The sequence below is a fragment of the Pleuronectes platessa genome, chromosome 23, assembly GCF_947347685.1.
Source record: "Pleuronectes platessa chromosome 23, fPlePla1.1, whole genome shotgun sequence".
Classification (NCBI taxonomy): domain Eukaryota; kingdom Metazoa; phylum Chordata; class Actinopteri; order Pleuronectiformes; family Pleuronectidae; genus Pleuronectes; species Pleuronectes platessa.
Window position 1 is genome coordinate 10,265,243 of NC_070648.1, and position 21,256 is coordinate 10,286,498.

Genomic DNA, 21,256 nt, shown 5'->3' on the forward strand with positions numbered 1-21,256 from the left:
AGCCCAGAAAGAACACAGACTATTAAATGCTGCTGGAGCTGCAACACACACCCTATTAAATGCACCAAATCAGCTGACTCCGCACAACGAGAGAGAAAAGCCAGGTTTGGACAAATAGAGCTCGGTAACCAAGAGAAATGGAACACACACATAACGTTACTCAGGATCATGTACAGTATGCTTACATACTGCATTCCCACATGTATAGACATGTGTGTACAGTTACAGCAAGACTCAGGAACAAATGAAACTTGCAAACACAAAAGAACAGTCACACACACACAAAATGCAAAAAAGAACTAGGGACACACACACACCAGTTTGGGGAATATAAGCATGTGCATGTGTTAGTTCGCATCTGGCTCCTCTTAGAGCAATAAACAAAAGAAGTAGTATGTGTGGTGAATGTGCCAGAGTGTGTGTGTGTGTGTGTGTGTGTGTGTGTGTGAGTGTGTGTGTGTGTTTTATTTGGTCAGTGCTTTGATAGCGGGCGAATGAAGAGGAGGGCTCACCCATGAGTCCAGACAGGAGAGAGGGGCCAGTCGCTGTCAGATACTCAAACAATAACCACATGCAGCTGTTCAGTGTCTCCCTTAGAGGCACGTGACACACATACACAGAAATCCACACAAGCAAACACACAAACAGACAGCGTAGCAACAGAGGAAAAGACACATTTGTTAGTTGGGCAGTGGACAAGTGTGTGAGACTTTTTCACCACCACGTGCATCTCAGTTTAAATCCTCAAGTTGTGTGTGACTTACTTGTGAGTAATCTTGTGCATTTGTGGGTCTGACTGTGGGGTAAAAATAGCACTGTGTTTCAAACCTGGTTGCAGAGTGATGATGAAAGAACTGGATATACCAGCTGCTCAAACACACACTGTTTTGGATGTGTACGGCTGCAAGTCATTGTCTCAATTCTCTGTTTTCTGTGTGACGTGTGTGTATATGTGTGTGTGTGTAAAGGCGTCAGTTTGTCTAATCTTACTTGCCCCCACTTTATCTGCAGGACACTCCTCTGCTAGTCTCAGCAGATCACATTAGATAGAGAGACAGAGAGAAAGAGGGGGGGAGATGGAAGGAAGAGGACGCAGAGATGCGGGGGGTGGGTGACCCAAGCTTTTGATGTTAAAGTTTGAAGCGGACCAAGGAAATACTTCAAACACTGCATAGAATTAAAAAAAAAATACCTTCCCTATACGCGCGCGCACACACACACACACACACGCACATGCACACACACACACACACACGCACATGCACACACACGCAGGCCAGCATGCCCTTGAGTGAGAGACAAAAAAAAAAGCAAGAAGCCCATAATCTGCCATGTAGTCAGTCCCGCTCTTATCTGTAACTTAAAAAACTGATTCTAAGTCATCGCTGACTCAGTTTGCTTTGGAAAGAGAAACTGACCTGAATGAACAACATGTGATCCCAAATAAAGCAGTGACCTTCTCATGTGAGAGAAAATAATAATAAAAGTCATCATAATCTCATATGATACGAAATTACATTCAAAAGAGTCAAACTGGAGCCTGTAATACAAACACATAATGTAATTCAGTTTAATTACGATATAATTTTACAGCAGTAAATGGTGAAGCTGTGAAGAGGTGTTGATTATGGATCAGTAATTACTGCGACACCAATACAATCCACCACGTGAAAGTCAAATAGTGCAAACTAACAAAAGTTGAAAATGGGGGGGAGGGTGTAAGGGAAAGAGATTGTGAAAGATCCACTCATCTCTCCATACAGTCAGCCAGAGTTGTTGGTGGCAGCACCGTGGGTGGCAGTGGAGGATGGAGCGCACATACACACATACTCTCAGTGAGTGATGCATGCTAGCTGGTCGGAGCCTGGTGGCTAGCACTAGGTTTTATTGGTAAGGCAGCTGGTTTGATGTGGAGCCCACACACAGCGCACGCACAGCGACAGGATGACAGACACACTGTAACACACAGACCGCAGAGAGGGAGGGGGTGTACATGTGTGGGTGTGGGAGGAGGATGTGTTGAGTTGGGCTATATGTATTTTTCTATGGGAAAGCTCAATAGTGCGTCTGTATATGGGGGCATGAGAAGAACTGTATGTGTGGCTGACTATGAAGTGGGTCGGAAGTTGTGTGGGAAAGAGTGTGAGAACGAGTCAACTGTGTTAGCAGTTGTCACACTTATTATTCTATTGCATCTTAAATTAAATACTGGGTTTCCTTGATGAACCCTTGAGGTTCTTGATGAACCCATCAAACTTTAATTAACAAACATGTTAACCTGGAATTTTTACCGCTTGAATTTGGAAAAGAGGTTTACTATTTGCCGTGGAGACAGACAAATGGAGGTGTTCCTCAGGGTTCCAATTTAAGCCCAATGTGTAATAATGTGTACATAAATTACCATGCTGATGACCTTGTTCTACTGTATTCTTTTACCAGCAATAGTTGCTAAAATACTTCTAGAACTGGGTAGTAAATATGAGGAAAAATTATTCCACATATTTCGATGCCTCATATGTCAGGAAAAACCAATTCCATTTCACCACGACTTATCAAGTCCTTGAACATAGTAGAGCTATTCCTACCATGCTCCTAACCCTAACAGCATCTGGAAGTTGCCACATGGCAGGAAGTGTTCCAAAAGAATAAATCTCAAAAACTGAAAAGCATCTAAGAGAAATTTGTATAACTCCAATCTAATTCCAATCAAAATCTGGTTTATGAGTTTAAACTGGTGATGTGTGGGGTCTACTCCACCACAGTTGTACCCATTAGGACAAACAGCCAACAGAATCTATATTTTACCCATCTATATCATCCATACATACCTGCAGCAGAATAAATACATTACATCCCCCTGCTCTGCCTGCTGCACCACCCAACACCTGAATGCTCTGGAGATTTGTTGCTGTTGTGAGGCATCTGAGCAGAAGATCTCTCACTAAGTTGTGCATATGTGAAAGGCAAACTGCGGAGAAGGTCCAAACCCAATTCTCTGAAAACGGTTTATGTCACTTGCTGTTGAGACTAAACTCCTTGACCAACACTGTTCTCCAAACAACAAAACTAATTATAACACAAAGATATTTAAAACACTAGAAAGAAGAAAGTGAAATGTCCCTAAGCATAGACTAGGAATTGAAAAGATACCTCTAAACTGTCATCGATAGAAATCCAGGGTATGGCGTAGTGCTCTGCATAAGGTACATGTCTACGCGTAGGTTACGGCATAGCTTCTACACGGAAGCATGAATTGGCCTTAAGATGGTAAGATAAATAGAAACAAGAAATGGATGCAGATAATTTGAATTTATAGAGTCAACCAAAAGGAAAGTAAAGAATTAAGTACACAGAAAGTGTAAACATGGAAAGGAAAACATATGTGTGAAAGAAGAAGGGAAAGAATAACAAGAGTGGGGGTCTAAAGAGAGAAGGACAGGAATGATGGAGAGATAAACAGAGAGTGTGGAGTGTCTGGCTGGGACCCAGCTTTGTCTTTGGTTTCAGGAGAGTGAGGCTGGCAGAGGCAGGCAGACTGGCTGCTCTGGCCTAGGGCCAGGCCACACACTGTGCCACGCTGCCCAGGAAAAGCCCCGGCTTGAGGGACAGGGGGTTGAGGGGGTGGGTGCAGAGATTCACAGTCTAACCCCCCCGCCCCCCAAGGCACTTGAACAGGCCCCAGGGGGCACATTGTGCTCCCCAGTCAACCACTTGACACATCTGGTCCCCTCAGCCTGATGAGGACTCCTCTAACCTGCAGCATGCTGAGGAGCTACAGACCCGTCTGGGGTCTAACCTGAGCAGAAATGGGCTGGGGCAGTCTATACAGACACAAGAGCAAATAGCCGGACTAGCGTAAACTTTTGTTTTGCCCTTGGCTCCACAACACAGTATCACACTGAACTCAATGTTAGTCTATGTTCACAAAAGTCAAATTCGAAAAATGTATTAAGGTACCCAGTGGAATTATCATGTAAACAAACAGTTGTGTTCAGATTCAGTGTTGCATGTCGGTGGAGCAGCATAGAATACATATTGCATCACCCAGACAAGTACATGGGTGATGCAATACAAGAGAACAAAGGCTGCAACTGTTTATATTTTCAATTAAAGTACTGATTAATTTACTATTAATTGTTTATTCTGTACCAACATTGTGAAGGAAAATTGCATTGAATAAAACACAAGTGTTTTACATTTTATTTTGGTAAATATCTAGATAAATCATCAATTGATTCTTAAAAAAGTTGCAAACGATGGACTGAAAATGTGTAAATTATTTCAGGTCTTTACTGTACTAATATTACCAGCCTTTTCTATCATTTGAGCAGTTATTATCAAACCTGCTCAACAAAGAAAAGTCCTCCACACGCTGAAGCAGCTTTCAGAGTCAGACATGCACTGAACACCAGAGAACCTCCTGACCCTCAGGATGTTTGTGAGAATGCATATGTCCCCCTCGTAAAAACATGACTAGACAAGAACAGGTGCTGCTGAGGTAATGTCACGCCCTGCCTACGTTATGGTACTAAGGTACTACATGTGAAATAAAAGAGTGGGTTAACCAGGATGAACATGATTCATGATGATGCAATCAGTGCTCAGCCAATAAGCTAAAGTCTTATAAACCCAGGTCAGTTGTGGTGTCATGTTTCAAAAAATTAGGCCAGTGGGTCCAATGGGTCTAAAAATCGAACTAACCCAAGAGATCAGGTCTAGTTGGCCAATCTTTGAGAAACTGGGCCAAGTTTTCATAACTTCACTTTAAACATCAATGAAAATATGAAAGCCAAAAGTCTCTTAATCAAAGCCAGAAAATATTCAGACTGGGATGAACTCAGTCGCTGCATGAGAGGCCAAAAAGATCAGACCTCAGTGAAAAGCAAGTGTAGCACAGAGCCCAGAGCTCCTCACTTACAAACGCTCTCTCACCATCACTTGCTAAAGCTGATTGAAACCCAAAGAAAACGTCCCTATAAGCAGTCTGTTGCTCTTGCAGATTGTTCAGAGCTACACAATGCATTATGTTCTCTTCGGGTCTTTTTCTATTACTGTTAACATCTGTGGTTCTCTCCTGTTTATGTATATTTCTCCCTTTCCTGTCACTTCACTTGTGTGAAAAAGACACAAGCACCAAGCTGTGTACAGACCTTCCTACGACAGACAATTTACTGTTTAAATGATTAAAACCACACTGGAAAGATAAACCGTTTCATTTTAAACCACAAAACAGTGCACACTACTCAACATCCATAATAGTATAGACCAAAACTGAAATCATGTTTCTAAAACTGACACACACAAACTCTCCTCCCATGTTTGTTTCTACCCCTCATTAATCAATTTCGCCATTTCCTTTTACTCGTTCTCTCATCCTTCTTTCCTTCATCTGGGTGCATTACATGCAGCCTACTGTATTTACAATTGTGTGTGTGAATGTGTGTGTGTGTGTGTGTGTGTGTGTTAGACCATGTAACAGCCTGAGGGCACAGAGCTGACTAGACTCCATTTTCCAGCTGCATGGACAAGCCAATCAGCCACAAACCTCAGAGCCTCTGCTTCCGGAGGATGGGAGAGGACAATTGCCATGGCGACGTTGCACTGGAATGACATCATTGATAAGGGGAAGGAAATATGTCTTTCACCTGTGTATCTTTGGAGACTATGTGTGTGTGTGTGTGTGCAGGCGTGCATGAACTCATATCCAGTGTCTAAAAAAATGACCTCTGTGTTCATGTACAATCACTAAATCTCTAGTTACTTCCAAACCCTTCCTCTCTATGTGTGTCTGTGTCGAGATATAGGGTTACCACTGGCTCCAGACAGTGAGGCTAATACTCCTCCTCCTCTCTCACCTGACTGGAGGAAGGGAGCAAGACAGGGAGGGTGGCACTGAATAGAGGGATGAGAGAGCAGAGACAGAATGGGGGAGAAGGAGAAGAGGATGAGGAGACTGAATAGGAGGGAGAGCTGGAGAGAAAGGAGACACGCAGACAGGCAGAGATTTATATAGAGGGGGAAAGAGAGATGAGAATGAGTGATTGTCTTGTCCACCTGTGAGAATGCTAGGAGTGAGGAGAATGGACAAGAGATACAGACACTGCTCACAGACACACACAAGGAGACATGAGATCTGGGGCAGCCACAACAGTCAATAGACAGAAACCTAAGATGGCGGAAGATGGGGGGCCCATATGACCCCTCCCTGCTTACCCCCCCCCCCCCCCCCCTCTTAATCAAACTACGCTAGGGGCCCCATCAGGGTCATGCACTTGCAAACATACACACACACACACACACGCACTCACACCTGACCCTGCCCCTCCCCCAAATGAGCCCCATATTGATGAGGTCACTGGCCAAGAGGTCAAATCCAAGGAACAGAGAAAGAGAGATTAGAAAGCAGAGGTTCACAAAAGCTGGCAGTGTCAAACTAACACTTAAAACCCAAATGAATGTTTAAAACACTAATTCCACTAATTCCCATGCCCACTGTCTTTGAGTGGCCATGTGATACATGTTTTAAGGTGTGTTAGTATGGACAGGAATTCAAACTGATATAGAACCAAAGTGCACATGTGGACAGAGATTGTTTCAGTTTAAAAACAACATTTTCAACATCTTATGAATTTAACCTGATGGATTTATGGGATATATTAGAAAAGAGGTCCTTTATACAGAAGCACTGGATGAATGTGTCTGTAAATGGATAAATATGACTCATAGTGCAAAGCACTTTGAGTGGTCTTTAAGACTAAAGTGCTGAATACTGTAAAGTCCATTTAACAGTATTTTGAAATGAAGCTCCACATTCTCCCAAGCACCCACACAAGTCAGGGACACAAACAACTTCACCGACAAGGCTGGAGAGCAAGGAGAAGTGAGAGGGTGAACTGGAGAAAGACATGAAAAGCAGGTGAAGGAGTAGAAAAGAAAATTCATCTTTGTTCCTTTCTTTATGTCCCCACAGCTCCCTCTCTCCTCTCTTCAAAGACATTATTATCCTAAACTGCATAATCAGCTCCTCTTTCTCTGCACTTTCATCTTTCTCCTCCCTCTCTTTTTCGGTCTCATCATCTCTGACATCAAATTTCTACCCCTTCATCAATCCTCCACTTCTCTTTGTGGAGAGGTAATAACTGCCACTGTGCTGCATGGAAAAACACAGACACACACAAACAGGGGTGGTGAGGGGAACTTTCCTGTTTAAACAGATAAATATTGTCAGTGTCATTGTGTTCTGTTACTCACCGTGACACCTGCTCTACTTGTGTTTACTTTTTTCCTCCTCCTTTTCTTTCTCTCGGTTTTTGTGCATCTGACTCTAAACCCATGGACCACAGAGAGATTACTGAAAAGGTATTTATGGTTGCTATCTGCACAGATATTTCAATATTTGCAGACTATGCTGAACACACATGCAGAGGAAACACACATACACAGGCTCATGGTGCTGCAGTGGTGCTAACTTGGCGAGTTTGATTTGAGGCATGAATGCTCGCTTTGATTTGAACTCTTCTCTCTTTGATTTGTCACAATCCTTCTCTCCTTTATCTCTACTCATTGTTCGTTTGTGTCTCTTTTTGTTTTTTTCTCTGAGACAAAGTTAACAGCAGACAGAAGGAGAGGAGGAAAAGGCCAGAGGACAAGTAAGACAGTAGGAAAAATAAAAAATAGCAAAAAAGGGAAAGAGACTGGGTTCGGCCACTCAGATGCTTTTCTTTTCTTCTATTTCTGAGCGGCAACCCGAGTGTGTGTGTGTGTTATTGCTATTTATAAACTCCTACACACTAGCTGCCTGCTTGCTTCTCTTCCAATAAGTCTGACTGACTGCACAAGTGCACACTTGGAAACTTCCAGAGTGTGTGTGCCTGTGAACGTGTGAATAATGTTTTCCATTGTTAAAGAGGTGGAAAACGTGCACAGTGTGTGTTTTCTTGAAAGCAAACCTATTTATACTAAAGCATTCCTTTATGATCTCATTCCTGGTTATTTTTCATATTTGAATGTGAATGCTTTTTGCATAGCAGCAACACGAACACACACACAGAAACACACAGATGCACTCACTCACACAGTATCAATAAGAGGACCATGGTGATAATCCAAATGAAACCAGTGGGAGAGCTAAGAGCCAGCTGGGGCTCCTGCTTTTGATCTCATCTTTTTCTCACACACACACACTCTCTCAAACACACACACGACTAATAGCGCATGTTAATTGCTTCGCTTTGTTTTCACATGGAGTGAGTGAGTGCTACCTTCTCCCTCCCTCTCCCACTTTTTCACTGAACCCTCTTCTCCCTCCATCACTTGTTCTGAATAACTGATTATTATGAATGAATGATTGGGGGCTATGGGACGGTCATGGTGTGTGTATGTGTGTGTGTGTGTGTGTGTGTGTGTGTTATGTCATCTCAAAGGCAGCCGTGCTCAATTAGCGGAGTTTGATTCATAAGTAAGAAGCCCGATTGCAGTGATTCCCCTGTCAGCACAATGGATCTATTACACACATATGGAGAGAAAGAAATGTGAGCGGGAGGACAAAAAATGTGTCCCATGCGAGAGAAAGCTGAACAAAGAGAGGATGAGAGCCAGGAAACAGGAAGTGTGGAAGGAGGAAATGAGAGGAGGAAGGAACTGGGGGTTGGGTGGAGAAAAATATATAGACAGAGCGGATACGTTGTTCCTGCTTCTGTCGTCTTGTGGGGTGACGTTTAATTTTCCTGCTCTTCCAAAAATGAACAAAAAGGTCATTCTTTGTGTTGCTGCTGTCTCTCGTCAAAGTTTGATCATAACAATCAATGAATAGAACTCCGCACAGCACCTCAGATCTATTTATCTCACTTGATCTAGATATTCAACTCAACTTGCCCTGGAGAGGAACTCAAATCAAATGCTGCACAAATAAAGTCTGTTGTAAATAAATAATTGACGACTACTCTATGTCGGGCTGATGTTAACCTACATTCTCATGAGTGGGTGCACAGGCAGGGGTTCAGCCCACATGCACACTGTGTCTGATTTACACACATCATGGTACTGGTAGTGCTCATATTTTGGTGATTTACAGGCTTATAATATGAAAAATATGTATTATGCTGCAGTGCCTCTTTCTCCCTCTGTCTAAAATAAAGAAATGTGTTTAAGCTCTTCCTGATCAGCTATAAACATTGCTCTAGCCATAGTAACAATGATGTTGATTCTGCTGTACAAATGATCCCAAACTAGCCGGGCATAAAGCACGTGTTATCTAGTAACATTGACTTTTTACAGGAAAAAAGACAGGGAGGCAGATAGCTGGTTACAGGCTCATCAGGAGCAGTGTTTTATGGGAGAGAAAGACTCCCCTTGCCTTGGACTTTGGTCTTTGCACCTGAAGCTGTTCTCAAACACCAACTGAAGGAATGCAGCAGGAGATGTCTAAGTCAGACGCATTCACAACTACAGGCAAATGTCCAGAGCATTTGTGTAAGAGGTGGCGTCTGGATGGAGCATGTAGGAGGCAGGAAATTCTGCTGCGGAAATCACGTGCCTGTGCACTTATTGTCAAATACTTGCTTAGCTTATTATCTTTCCAAGTTGACATATTTGTTATTTACACCACTCTGTTTTCATCCTGAGATATTTGTACTCATTTTGTTTTTGGCCTTTTTCCTTCTGTATTCTCACATGAGCTCACACAGATATTTTCCGGACATTTTATTAAGCGGCTGGCAGGAATATTTGAGGAAAATGTCCGGACTTCAGTGCATGTCTGAAAAGCAGAACATGGGCACTTTAAAATGGAAAAATGCAATCCTATGTACACTGTATGAATATCAGTAAAGCGAGTACAGGAACCAACAAAGACCACAAACTCAGGAGGAATCAGCAACGGGAGGAAACATGTCACTAACATGTCAGATTGCTTGAGACTACTGTGCTATATATCCAAGAATAACACAGAATTTCTTCATTTTATACGCAAGCTAATTATTGATACCTAATAAATGGCATGGGTTCTTCTGTTTTGCATAGTTAATTATGTTGATTTGAGCTTATTACTTATGTGTGATTAGTTTTTGTGTTTCTTTCCATTAATGTTGTCTGGTCAGTAATTGCTGCTATTTTGTTCATGACATTTATTCAAGGTATAATTGTGTTCAGCAGGGTTGAAGATATAGCGTGTGAAGTGAGTAGTGTACGAGAGCCAGCAGTTGGGTGGGGGGTATTAAGAGGGTGGAGGGGAGATGGTGGAGGGGTTTCAGTTCTACGTGACGCCAGCCACATATCCAGCACTACCTGGCTCCTGTTCAAACACACCCCACTTCAGCTGGGGAGCCCCAAGTCCCAGGAGAACTCCCTGACATGAATCCACAGACATTAAATACACAATAGCACAATACACCATCGCCTCACACACCTGGAAGACCAGTAAGATGGGACAAAATTTGTTTTATCACAGACAGAAAGACACACTGATGAGGACAATTAAAGGCTGATGCACTCAATTAAAAAAAAACACAAATTAAACAGATAGACACACACACACACAGAGTAATCTTTCGACTGCCTGGCCCCACACAGCAAGCTGCATGAAATATTCTCAGAATTTTTCAACATGTGCTCTTTCCCCTATTGCACGTGCTGAAGTGCAAAAAAAAATGTAGGGGGAGAGTAATGGGGGAGACGGGGGGGAGGGAGAGAAGGAGTCAGTGAGGGCAAAGGCAGAGCGAGCAGCAGGAGAGAGCAGACAAGGCAGCCAGAAACTGACTGGGAGATGTAGAGAGAGAGAGAGAGAGAGAGAGAGAGAGAGAGAGAAAACCCAGCTGACTGTGTTCCAAGCTACTCCCCTTAGCAACAGCCCTGGCTCGGCCTGCTCCCATTGGCCAGCTGACAGCATGCATCACAATCCCATGAATGGCTCCTCAGCCAATCAAGGGTTTCCTTGCAACTCTGCATTTTGGATTTCATTTTCACCATGGCAACACAACCCTGTTCTTGGCCCTGGATGTGGCCTGTGTACACACACACACACACACGCACGCACAGACACACACACACACGCACACACACACACACACACACACACACACGCACACACACACACGCACAAAGTGGAGAGAGAAAGGAATAAAAACATACAGTACAAAGTTGACCAACCCTTGGTGACGAGCTCAAGCCAAAGCAATTACTCTGCAAGCAGTGAAGATATAAGCAAACCGCAACAACTGGGTCTTGACACCTGAGCATGAGGAACTGACTGTGTCCATCAGGCGCACGGCTCTTGACCCCTACGTCCAGTTTGTTTGATTAATGTGAACACTGAACCGGTTTGAGAACAGATCAAAAAAATCCTGCCTGTGTTCTCATGTACTCAGTTTGTATCGGGTGTGAACGCTACTACTGAAGAGCAGGAGTTCCTCCAACAGACAAGCCAGGAAACAATGAGCACCCCCTGACACTTAAACTGAGGTAAAGAAAAATATGACTAAACATACTCTTAGAAACAGTATCCCATTTTATTTTTCCATTTTTTATATATAGTCAAAATAGACTTAATATGACAATGATAACAGGCTTATTGTTTCAGTATTGAAAGATCGGGAAGACATCGTATCAAGGTCTTAATTAAGGTAACAACACCAGTTTCTCAGTCTAACAGTCTGTATCCTTTGATTAAACAGAGCTGCAAATATTTGGACAATTTGACATGTTGCCATCGTGTTTGAAACGTGTTTCTGTAGAAGCTGCTTTGGCAGTTGAGCTTTAATTACACTGCTCGTCGCAATTGTATTTATATTCTTTCCTTTAGTGATATACAGTAGAATGACAAGGAGAGATCGGTGTTATGACTGGATAAGAGACTGCTGCCGTGGCATCAGTGTGTAGACATTCTTCTGTTCACAGCGTTGGAGAGGGTCGCGTGAGATGAGCAGAAAGCTACAGTGGAGATGTCTTTGATAATAAGAAAAAAAAAAGGAAACTGCTGAGAATGAAAATTCCTTAACGTTGCCTTGACTTTCGACAATATTCAGCATCTTCAGACCCTTATAGAAGAAAACAAAAACATGCTGAGCTGACCAATCGCAGCTCTTATAATATCCAAGGGTTATCTCCCTTATCTCGATTTAGGAACGGTCTCACGGGTCAGATCAAATCAGATCTTCTACAGCACGGAGGCGTTTCTGAACAACATGAAAAGACATAAAGGAATATTAACTGAAGGGCTATAGACGGTTGATGGCTCACACGTATCAATGTTGAGAAATTGTCATATACCAATTTGTTAGACTTCACCCAACTCGAGCAACATCGCAGGTGTCTGTTTGAGCTTCTTGGACCTCAATAATAGATAATATACAAATAAGTTTTCAAATAATTTCTGTGTCGCTGTAGAAACTAGCCAGAATCTTACACTTCACACATTTCTAACACACACACATACGCAGGCAGACAAGAGACAAGGTACCTAACTGTGTCCTCTTTGTTCTCTTAGTGAGGCGAGATATATAAAGGGTGTGAGAGGGAGGGAGAGTATCAAAGATATAAAGACAGGAGGAGAGAGATGGAGGGGGGCAGAAAGACAAAGAGAGAAGTAGTGAGAGAGGTAGGGAGGCAAAGAGAGTTTGGGGCAGGCTGGCTCCTGGACAATAAGCATGAGGAGAGACAATGAATAGCAGCTCCTTCACAGACAGACACATGATGAATGGGTCTGCTGGCTAAAAAGCTAGTGCACAGAGGACAACAAGGGAAGTGTGTCCGTTCACCCCACAGTGTGTGCGTGTGTGTGTGTGTGTGTGTGTGTGTGTGTGTGTATTAAGCAGCATGTGTGTAACTAGAGGAGCGATCCTTCTGGGCCATTGTGGCAGTGACCACTCTAGAGAACAGGCCGATATCCAGTTTGCCTTTCTGTCCCATAAAACAAAATAAAACCATCAGCTCCAAAAATCCGGCACTCGGGGTGAGTTGTCAAACTTAACAGCAGGTAATTAAAACTAATAGCACAGTTTCCCTTTGGAGTTGACGATGGAAGATGCATGTATCCCACTAACAGCAATTAGGCAGCTAGTTACCCCGGGGCTTAATTATAACCGCTGTCCATACGAAAGGCTTTGGGAGGGACAATAATGGGCTCTTATAGTTGCCTATGTTTATCTAAGTGATCAGTGATTAGCATGATCACTGGAAAGGTCAGCAGCTCACATGAAAGGTGGGCTGCCTCACTGACATTTCTGCTTTTCTGCGCTTAATTGGTACGACAGTAAGTGTTGTTTTCTATTAGCAGTTTGCAAAAGTACATATTAGGGTGCCATCATGGAGGCTATGTTGGGTACACTGCGTTTTAAAACCTACACACAGACATTCCTGTGGACTGAAGTCACATTTTTATGGCCGCGTGTTTCTAAAATGTACACAATTAAGTCATTTTATTGCCGTTTTGGCGCAATGGGCTGTTTTTTTTATTTCTCTCCCTTGAATAACGCTGGTTTGGGCATTACTGGTTTATGTCTGAGGTAACTTGCATCTTACATCACCAGTATAAAATAAGCCTATTACTGATGGAACTTTATTGGCACAAGCTGTAACTGAAATGGTTCTGTTCTTGCATTTGTTGGGGAGATTCTGACATTGTGTTTGGTTGGTTTAGTTAAATAGAGTGGAGGTCCTCCAGTGTGTCTGCTGCAGCAGAGGCTTTGGCAGCAGAGGCTCCTCTAATCGAGTTAGCTGTGATAACAGGAGAGGCAGCTGGCTTTCCAGGAATATACTGTCCTACTGAGCATCCACTCCTTGCAAGTGGATTTCAAACATACTGTACATACTAACAGACTGACTCACCCGCCGTGGCCAACCTTTCTATTTCCTGTGTTTTAAATATGAATGTCAGCTACTGTGGCCCCCTTTGGACAGTTAATGCATAATGTATGTACACACACGGAGACAAGCTTATTATCACATTCAACAGTACATTCACACGCTGGCTTCACTCACTTGCTCTCTCACACACTCACAAGCCTAATCGGTTTCCAGCCCACATGTGCTTACATGTCACTCTGTGTACGGGCTGTTTATCTGCTGGCAGCTTTGAGTCAACTAGGTAGGTCAGTAGTTAGATGTCAGGCAACCTCTTTTGGTTGACCATGAAAACACTAACCTTAAAATCCTCTTAGCCGCATAATGGCCTACTTCCATTGAGTGAACTCGATGACCTGTGCCACTGTAGCAAGTTCAGTTTAAAATATAAATAAGGATTTTTTTCTTAAAAGCCAATGGTTACATGAGGTGTGAATTCCAGGACAGATGATCTCAAGTAATTCCAAAATAATCTTAAAAATTAAGAAGACTAGAAGTCTGATCATAATAGAAGTTGCTCCACCTGCTTGTCTAACAATTTTATTTAAAATTTGTGTTATTCTTACAAGGTGAGGTCATGTAAGTGAATGTGTTGCTTACAAGTGTGACTTTGAATATGCAATGAAGCATTTACTATAGTCTTAAATTATGTACTGCACATACAGGAAACCGAACTGTAACAACATACTGTAACTGTGACTCTACTGCTCTATGTTGCCCTCTATTGAGTCCTCCTGGGACACACTATAAATACGCCAGATTTAAATTCCTTCAACTGCAGCCTGTCAGTAGGTTTATTCAGGCCATTCAGCTGTTGCTTAACACAGGGCACAGTGAGAGACTTTAATGTTGATTTTACAACATAGGTTTTACTACCTCAGGGGCTGTGGAAGTCTATTCAAATTAAACTGAAAAGTCACATACTGCGCTACAGACTGTCTGGATGTTAGCTCGCGGGTTTGCTCTTTCCTTGTAATGTAAATGTTCGTCAGGTTCAAGAGCAACACATTTTATGCTTTCATACTATCCTCGCTGATCCAAAAATAGATAAAAGTATTTGAAGAACAGTCATATCAACAGTGACACGTGTTGTGTGTAGCATGAACAAGTCATGGGCTCCAACACAACACTTTGATTCCGGTAGTGGTTCAGATTTTCAAGGATACTAATGGATTCATAATATAGGATACACATCAGGGGAGTCGAACCTCCAGCCTCAAGACCTTATACAGCCCCCACAAGAATTCATGAATATAAAAAAAGATACTCAGAAATAGAGGACTAATTCCTGAGAGTGAGGAATTTTTTCTGCAATTCAACGAAACATACCGTCTCTTTCCCCCCCAAAAATAGACACATACGTTATAATTTGAACTCAAAGACAAGCCAGTGTGTTCCTAGTTTTTGGAGATACGCTCACAGTGATGAATAAGGAGGCGAAGAGAGATACCTGTTAAAGCTGGAATCAAACAGCGATACTGGAAGACTTACAAACACAAACATTCTTGAATAAAGTTAAGTTTGGTCACCCAGCATGCAGATTTCACACAACACAAATGCAGACAGATTTGGTGATGGCCACGTCTCTGACCTGAGAGGAAACAAGTCAAAACAAACAACACAGGCAAACTCCTTGAGTGGCAATGTAGCAGGTTTACTAAATTCAAAAAAACTTTGTATCCCCTCAGATTCTGGTGTAAAGAGGTATTTGTAAGCCGTGCATAGTATTGAGCAAATTTGGCTAAAACCAGCTATGAGAAGGATCATCATAAAACCATCAGACGCTTCACCTAAGAGAAGCAGGTTCAAGCCATTGCTGAGGTTAGTGTGATGTGTCTTCAATCATTTAGAACGGCTTGTGATGGTGTTATAAAAATTTTAATGGCACTTGAAGAAACCAATCAAAATAGGAATTGGAATCACTAGAACTAGTAAAAACAAGCATTTACGCAACAGCTAAATTTGTATAGTAGTAGTATACTTTACTTGTACATGTGCAACTAAAGTGCAAGAGTGTTTTCTAGTGTGAATACGAAATTCATCTAAATACTACATTGCTGTTCATGGGATATTACTGTGCACATGTACATGAAACATGGACAAAAGGACATTAACAACACTTCAGCAGGTGAACACAGCAGCTTCCACTGCAAACCCTCCAGTCATGTAAGAGCTTGTAAAAATGCTGCAAGCTCCAGTTGCACATCTGATCTATAGGATCCCTCTCTGCAAGCTCTTGTCTCTCACTCTCCTCCACTGCAGCCTCCCTCTTCTCTCTCCCTTAGCTGGCCCCTCACACACAAAGGCAGGGGGAGGCAGAGGTGGAGGAGGAGGGAGGGGAAGGAAGGCACAAAGGGCTGGGCGCTGTGGGCTTGCCCTGGGGAGAATGAGGTTGAGGGGGCTGGATGGGGGGGAGGGAGGGAGGGTAACAGGGGGTCAAAGGGGGGCCACAGGGGTGTATAGGGCTGGGGGGTGGGGGTGAAATCCGAGAGGCAGAAAGCCAGAACAGGAACAGGGGAGAGATGGTGGGAAGGGAGGGTCTGGAAGTGGGAGAGCACAACAGAAGACAGCTTTTAACTGCACAGATCCCCCCTTCTCAATGTTGAAGGGGGGGGGGATTTGTTCAAGAAAGGGATTTGATGTGGGAGAGTTGGGAGAAGTTAGGATTTACATTTTTCTTCAACAGAGATGCACATCCCCTGTCTACCAAAGCCTCTGTGAGCGTTTTACACACAACTCTTTTTAAGGCAGAGTGTGTGTTCATTGGCTCAGTGTCTTACACAGCAGCAAACAACTGCTCTTAAACCTTCCTCCTGCATCACAACACATCAGCTGAAGGCAGCAATAAGCTTAGAGTGAAACAAAACTAGATCCCTTAAATTACAAATCACAATCAGGCTATGGATCGGAGGAAATATGCATTTCTGGTGTGTACGTTCAATTAGTTGTTTGTAATCTTGCTTACAAACCAACCAACATACAAACCAACGGGGTGAAAACATAACTTCCTTAGTGGAGGTAATAAAAAGCCAATAAATTACCACCACCTCGAACTAATCCTGCACCATCTACCCCTCACCCCAACTGCCTTCAATCCTCTTGAGGGCCTTTGACACATACACAGGTGCACATACCAATGATGCAACAAGTCACAGTAACAGAAGTACAAGTATATCCGCAGTTAACACATAGCTTTGCACACACTGGTGACGTGCCAACAAACACACCTTGTAAGCGCAAATACACAGTGTACCAACAGAGGCCTGCGACCGTTGGGTAAGGCCAAACAACCGCAGCAGGGTATTGGAGGCATGTTGGGCATCTTCCTCTTTGCAAACTCTGTCACCCCGGCACACAATTACAAACACACATTAACGCACAAAGCTTCCAAAGAGCGTTCACATGAGAACCAGCACGCACACACAAAAACAAACCCAATGCCCTCTTTTGCAGAAAACTTACATAAGCAGGGATGTAGAAGAGCTCTCTTTCATCACAGCCCTCCATTCCCCTTATGTCGAGCTCTCCCTGCCTTAAGCCCTGATCATTCTGATTTGCAGAGTCAGTTTTATTTACATCAACTCAGCATTTTTTCTTCTCGGCCAGCTGTTGATTTAAATACATTCAAACATTTGTCGACAGGAACAGGTTAAAAGATTTGATATGGAGAGTTGGTAATACACCCTCACAGACCTCCAGGAGGTGGATGATGTCAGCTCCACCTCTCCCTCCCTACGCCACTCCTCCCTCAATGAAACCGCTGATGACGACGACGGAGGAGGAGGATGAAGAGGAGTCTCTCCTCCCTGCCTCTGTTTCCTGTCCTCCTCCTACTCCTCACCTACTGCTTCCTGCTGTCCTCCCCTCAGGCATCCTGACTCAGCTCTCACCACCTCTCTTCCTGTCCCTCTCTCGATATCCTTCCTCCTCTTCTCATTTGAACGTGTTGTAAGTTTCTTTCTAATCTTTTCATCCTGTGTCCTTCACACATAAGGTCTGAGATGCTTCACACTTCTGAAATGTGATTTTACTTGACATCAGCAGCAGATTGAGGAAGAGTGAGAAACCAAAGATTCCAGGAGAACTATTAATGTAATCACTGAGAAATTTAACATTAATTAAAAAAAAAAAATTTGAAGAGGAGGATCTAGACAAAACAGATGTAAAAACTTCCTGTCCTACACCTGACACTGAATACAAATTAATGTCACCAATTTGATTTATAGAACTGCACAGTGGCTACCATGACAATGTTTCCTGTTGTATTGGCACTTGGCACAACTCACAAGTTTTTTATTTTTATGCTTTATGAGATAGGAACACTTGGGGGATGCCACACAAAAAGGCTGTGAATAAGACGGAAAACTTTAGAGCTAAATAATAAGCAATATATCTTATTTGGCAGCCAGGAGCAGCCTTGTGGCATGAAGCTAATATACATATCTGTAGCTCTGTATGAAAAAAAAGTGAAGCTAAGAAATACAGTAGATAAGATAGACTGTAACACTTAAAACCCAAAGGGAAGGTGACACAAGACAACACATTTAAAGGGTGAGAGTGTGCACCTGTTCATCTCTGGGGCAGATGCAGGCTGACAAGGCTGCTATGCTAAATGATGGCAGCACTCACTTCTTGCAGTTTAACAAAATGTAACGGAACACACTTCCTTTCTCTCACAGACACTCAACACTCACTTTAGCTGATTTGACCACAAAGCAAATGGTCAGATTATACAAGTCACTGCCAGGGCTTTTAAAATCCTCACAGCAAAGATAAACACGATCAAAGGAAGGAATGAACCATATGCAAATTACAGTTACTGCAAATTAAAAACTACACTTTGAATGGTAGAGATTCTTGGAGACACTTATAATGGAAGAGGCGGTGGACTAGTGGCAGAACCTTGGACTATGGGCAGAAATGGTCTCTGGTTCGACTCCACGGAGAAACAACAAAAAGACGAACCTGGATTGATCCGTCCAAAAATCCAAGAGGATTCTCCCTACCCTGTCTAGTGCCCCTGAGCAAGGCATCTTACTCCCCAACATCTGCTCCCCGTGCGCCGTACATGGCTGCTGACTGCTCTGTGTGTCCTCCTGTGTTCACCAGATGGGTTAAAAGCAGAGGTTAAATTTCCCTCCTTGCATGAGTGTGCCTGTGCATGTCTGTGCATGTGTTTGGGACAGATAAATGTATCTTAATCTGTATCTTAATCTATCTTAATCTTAAGAGTATGCAACATGATAGCAGGGAAATGTTAATTACAAGATACTAAAGTGATAAATGGTACTTCTTGCTTTAGACAATGAGAAGTACTTTCTTCAAACAACAGAACCAGATTGAATTCTCATCTATGAAATGACTAAAAAGTCCTCAGGTAAAGTGGATATCAAATACGTACACACTCTGATATCTGGTACTATGCATGCAGTATGAGTATTTTGCTGCAGGCTATTGTGAACGATTCCAAACAGCAAGCTGTTTGCATTCACATAACCATTGACTCGGCTCATGTTCTCATGCTGCACTGCCATTTCTTTCTTTTTTTCAATAATCCAACCTCTCCCTTCTTTCGGCTAAATAACCTCCTCCCTAACAGAAAGCCTTTCAGCCAGATGTATGCATTTGTGCATGTGCAATAATGTGTGTGATGGATCTGACTCATGGCCAGCTTTAAATGTGTGTAATAAAGCTGAGCGGGCTAAGTGATGGAAAACCCCAGGTGTGAGAGGCTTGGCAGGGTCCTGGGAGACGCCTGCATTAGAAAGAGAGAGTGTGTGTGTGTGTGTGTGTGTGTGGTTGTGTTTGTGTCTTTGTCCCAAAGAGGGAGATCAAAACAGTGTTAGCGATGTTTGTCAGAGTGGGCTTGAGGCCTGTGTGTGAAAATGAAACAGAGCTGGTGTGAGGTTAGGTGTGTGTGCGCCTTAGTAAGGGTGTTGAATGTGTAGAGCTTAACTAAAGGGTGTGTGTGTGTGTGTGTGTGTTTTTGTGTGTGTGTGTGTTTTTGTGTGCGTGTGTGTGTGTGTGTGTACACTTGGCTATGGCCCAATCCCATTTAATTAGTACTTGTAGTGAAAACGTCAGCTCGTCTCAGAAAACAGAAAAAAGACTCATGTACAAAACACTGAGTTTCATTTTTTACATAAAACGTGCGTACTCAGCAAGTCATGAATAAAATCCAACGCTGCGGAGCTGGTTGATTGCTCATAAAGTTCTGTCAAATATCAGGCCGGCACAAACAGAAAATAAAGAAAAACGTTTAATGAGGTGGACCATTTCAAATGCATTGGCTCAGTAAATGTAGCAGCTTCATAAATATCAGTGACAAACCACGCAGGTGACCTGTACTGTGCCACAGAGGGAGCCTCTATAGCCCAAACAGACTGTAGGCTTCCACACTACCAGACCATATTACAGAATATACAATTGTTAAAAAACTTTATTCTTTTAGGATAAAAGGAGACAAAATCCTCTATGAATGTTTTCTCTGTTGAAACAATAAAGAGTCCAGCCGGGGAGATTTGATCCCAGATCAGCAGGGTTTCACATACTGCCGTCTGAAATGCTTCTAAACAGTCAGCAGTTTTAGTAAACACTATTGTAGAGGGAACATGTGATGTGTTATTATGGGTATTTCAATGCATGTGAACAATGCTCAGACAAACATGCGTCTACTGGACAGACGGAGCAGAAAAGACACATATCATTATGGATGGAGACTTGCACATCCCATGAGCAGCAGGTCAAAGTCTGGGTCAAAGGTCAAGGTCTTACCTGGGCAGGTGGGTGCTAGCGAGATGCAGATGGCTCATCTGCAGGGGAAACAGTTATTAGTAATCTGGTGCAACAGGGAGGAAACCAAGTGATCACACAATGTTGTGATGCATATTATTACAGGAGTGGGTTTTATCATACAGTAAATACAACCCTGTGGTGGAATGTCTGTGGTACAGTACTATCCTGTCTCTTCCTTATTTACAAACCATGTCATCACTATATTAATACAATAATGACGAATTAAAATATAACTTTTACTCTTACCATCAGACATCCCCAGACTGTGCAGTCCATCACCACTGGCTGTGATTTTCAGCTTTTCACCTGCCGACAGCAGGTCACCCAGTCAGACATGTCACCTCTGGCTTCAGTCACGGTGGCTCTTCAGACACGGCATGACAGTGCTCGGCCATGTTCCTCATTCCATCTCTGTGAATGGGAAAAACAGAGATTAACTATCTTGATCAGAAGCAATAATCAAGTTGTGCATCCGGTCGATATGACCAGAGATTGAGGATTGATTTTTTTTTTTCTCCTGACGGAAGGTTTGTATGAGCAGAGAATAAGGATAGACAACAAAACATTTCACAGTTATGTGTTATACCTACTCACTGTTCTTCCCTTATGCATAAGCATTATATGC

The 21,256-nt window shown here is 42.9% G+C and overlaps 1 protein-coding gene across 2 annotated transcripts in view; it reads right to left on the reverse strand.

Annotated features, from left to right (window-relative positions):
• kdm6ba (lysine (K)-specific demethylase 6B, a) overlaps positions 1 to 21,256 on the reverse strand; it is an 86,190-nt gene that overhangs the window by 61,534 nt on the left and 3,400 nt on the right. For both annotated transcript variants that reach the window (XM_053415738.1, XM_053415740.1), the window contains exons 2-3: positions 20,878 to 21,042; positions 20,611 to 20,648 (exon numbers count right to left, since the gene is read on the reverse strand). The gene's annotated coding sequence lies outside the window, so the exon portion shown is untranslated. The remainder of the gene's footprint in view (positions 1 to 20,610; positions 20,649 to 20,877; positions 21,043 to 21,256) is intronic.